This window comes from Megascapheus bottae, chromosome 1 (genome assembly GCF_031878675.1).
Source record: "Megascapheus bottae isolate mThoBot1 chromosome 1, mThoBot2.hap1, whole genome shotgun sequence".
Classification (NCBI taxonomy): domain Eukaryota; kingdom Metazoa; phylum Chordata; class Mammalia; order Rodentia; family Geomyidae; genus Megascapheus; species Megascapheus bottae.
The window spans coordinates 23,447,500-23,451,083 of NC_143509.1; the positions used below are offsets into that span (position 1 = coordinate 23,447,500).

The 3,584-nt window shown below is 41.1% G+C and overlaps 1 long non-coding RNA gene across 1 annotated transcript; it reads right to left on the reverse strand.

The window, feature by feature from the left end:
• Positions 1-229: 229 nt before the first annotated feature.
• Positions 230-3,359, reverse strand: LOC150068510 (uncharacterized). The gene is made up of 2 exons (XR_016537290.1): positions 3,300-3,359; positions 230-406 (listed from the first exon to the last, which is right to left on the reverse strand). It is a non-coding gene; the product is annotated as an uncharacterized LOC150068510 (long non-coding RNA).
• Between the last annotated feature and the right edge of the window lie 225 nt (positions 3,360-3,584).

Consider the following 3,584-nt stretch of genomic DNA (forward strand, 5'->3'; position numbering starts at 1 on the left):
TACTTCAATAGCCCACTCAATTAGCTTAGGCTGAATGTTTTCTACAGGACCTGAACGTAATAATGCATAAAAGTTGGTCTACATCTCGCCATGAGCCCTTGCTGACACTTCATGAAATCTATTTAATTACTCTAGCAGCCCTGGGTTGGCTTCCGCACCGAGGTCATTGGAAAACTCCACCCTACGGTTCTTGGGACACAAGAACATCTTCTGCTGATTGAAGCCTGTACCCTGCGGAAATGTTTTTAATGTGATCCTTGAAGCATGTCCTAAGAAATGCTGTCAACACATATTCTTCCTTGGCAGGCCTTTATTTGGTCAGGAATACTCCAGAGCTCTGTCTTTCTGCCTGTGGCTTCATGGCATTGTCTCCTTTTTGCTTTCCAGGCCGGTTTAGCTGTGTTCACTGAAGCAGAGGTAGCTGAATTAGAGAGACATCATCAACCCTGCTCCCACAGAGAACATTCCCTATCAGATAAATCACTAAACCAGCTACCATGCTCTAACACAGAGAAGTCACATTCTGTCACCTGATCGTCACTGCAGAAAACACATTCTCAACATAAGAGTCAAAGAGGCAGTCCCAAGGAACCATAGAGAATTCTGGGATTCATTATAGACCCCCTAGCATAATACACACACACACACACACACACACACACACACACACACACTACATATAATATATATACTACATATGCTATATAGTATATTTATTCAATATATTTATACTATATTTAGATATCTTGTACTGGGGTTGAACTCAAAGGTTCATGCTCTTGCTTCTTTCATGTCTGGGGCTCTACTACTTGAGCTACATCTCCAGTTTTGACTTTTTGTTGGCTAACTGGAGTTGAAGAATCTTGTAGATTTTTCTGTCTGGATTGATTTTGATACTCAGTTCTCAGATGTCAGTCTCTTGAGTAGTAAGGATGATAGGTAGGAAGGAGCCCCTTGTATCCAGCCAGCCTAATAGGTGAATTTTTTGTGGGTCATGGGGCTTGAACTCAGCCTGGGCACTGTCCCTGAACTCTTCAGTTCAAGGCTACCACACTACCCTTGAGTCAAGCCCCACTTCCCCTTTTCTAGAGGTTAACTGGAGATAAGAGTCTCAGGTTCTTTTGTGCCCCGGATGGCTTTGAACCTTGATCCTCAGATCTCAGCCTTCTGTGTAGCTAGGATTACAAGTGTGAGCCACCTCACCTGGCCATAGGTGAATTTTTAAAATAAAAAATAAGGCTGGGAATGTGGCTTAGTGGTAGAGTGATTGCATAGCATGCACTGGTTTTGATTCCTCAGTACGGCACACACAGAAAAAGCTGGAAGTGATGCTATGGCTCAAATGGTAGAGTGCAAACTTTGAGCAAAAGGAAGCCCTGGGACAGTGCCCAGGCCCTGTGTTCCAGCCCCAGGACTGGCAAAAAAAAAAAAAAAAGATATTTAGCACTAGTATCTAAAATAAACCAGAAGATATGATCTGATTATTAAAAATCTAGGCACAGTGGCTTCAGCCTGTAATTCTATGTATTAGGAGACATATCTGAGGACCACAGTTTGAGGATCACACTAGGTAAAAACTCACAAGGCTCCATCTGGGGCTGTGTGCAGTCCCTGTGTGGTCTCAATACACAGTGGCCCCCAGTACTACAAAAAAAAAAGAAAAGAAAAAGAAAGAAAGGAAAGAAAGAAAGAACAAAGGGAGGAAGGAAAGAAGGAAGGGAGGGAAAATCTTTATATATTGATATGGGAAATAATAGATAAGGAAACATAAAAATTAATAAATATTAAAAGGATAGCAACCTAAAATTAGAACCAGGAAGTAAACTGAAAAAAACCAAGCAGCGAGCTCTCCTTCCCATTGCCTCTTTTAAAATTGTATTACAAAAGCAGGGGACATAGAGGGTCTATCTGTGTCTGCCTTCTCCTTCAAGACCTTTAAAAAAGCTCCCTGAATGTGTAGAAAATTGGAGGACATGGCTGGCAAAGGGAAATCCTGAAACTCACATAAGTGCCCCTATTTTGGAGTAAACCTCCGTGACAGCTCCATGTTTTAGAAGAACAATCAGCCTCATCTTGACCCCTCAGAACCATTGACTCATGATTGAGACTTACTACATAACATGACCACTTGTATTCTTCTAGCTTACAGACCTTAGTAATAAAAAACCGCCATTTTGATTCCTTTTTTTTTTTTTTTTGCCAGTCCTGGGCCTTGAACTCACGGCCTGGGCACTGTCTTTGGACTTTCTCAAGGCCAGAGTTCTACCACTTGAGCCACAGCACCATTTCTGGCTTTTTTATATGTATGTGGTACTGAGGAATTGAACCCGGGTCTTTATGCATGCTAGGCAAGCACTCTACCACTAGGCCAAACTCCTGTCCCCCACTTTGATTCTTTACTCCCATTTCCTATGCTAAGAAGGGGAAATGATTGGTTTGGTTCCCCACCCCCTTCCTCTATTTCTCCTTGTTTTATCCTGATGAACTGAAATAAATCCTTGCTAAAAGTTCCTGATGGTTGTTGGCTCACTCCTATAATCCTAGCTGTGCTGCAGGCTGAGATCTGAGGATCACGGTTCAAAGCCAGCCCAGGCAAGAAAGGCTCTTATCTCCACTAAAGTACTCCAAAAAAGCCAGAGGTGGACTGTGGCTCAAGTGGCAGAACCCTAATAAACTCAGGAACAGTACTCAGGTTCTGAGTTCAAGTCCTAGAACCTGTTTGTTTTTTTAAGTTTCTGGTTGTGAGATATTCTTTTGAAATTCTTTTCAAGTTTGTGTCTTGGCTAGGGAGGGTGATGGCAGAAGGGAAGAGAAAACAGAAGAATGGAAAGATGAATGATGAGTAAATACAGTCAAACATTCACTGTAGATACACAAAAATGGAACTGGGAAATTGTGGGTAAGGTAGGTGGAGAGTTGAAATAGGTGGAGGGGAGAGTGATGGAAGCGACAAGAATTGTACACATAGGTGGACATATTAAACTGAAATCCTCTTATATGATTATTGAATACAATACTAATTAATTAAAAAATAATAAGTTTGTGGCTGGACCCCAGTAGTTCACACCTATAATTCTAGCTACTAGGGAGGCTGAGATCTGAAGATCATGGTTTGAAGCCAACCTAGACAGGAAAGTCTGTGAGACTCTTATTTCCAATTAATACCAAAAAGCTAGAAATGGAGTTGTGGCTCAAGTGGTAGAGTATTAGCGTTGAACAAAAGAAGTTGAGGGACAGAGCCCTGGCCCTCAGCTCAAGTAGCCAGGTTCGGCATTAAAAATATATTTTTTTTCAAGTACCTGTGATTTTGCAGGTAAACAGGAACTCCCTCCCACTGGTAGCAGGAAAGTTCCATGACTAATTAAAGAAAGACAAGTAGAGAACTGTGCTTAAATATGCTAGGCTTTACATATAAGACATGGCAAATACGAATTTCAGAGAGTAAAGAATATTTATAACAATGGGTATTTGGAGAAAAGAGATGGATTAACAAGACACACAAATAGTGCATTTAAGAAGGGAAGTTTTTACCATGTACTTTTTTTTTAAATAACTTCAGATTTTTGAGCACTAGAAACCTATTA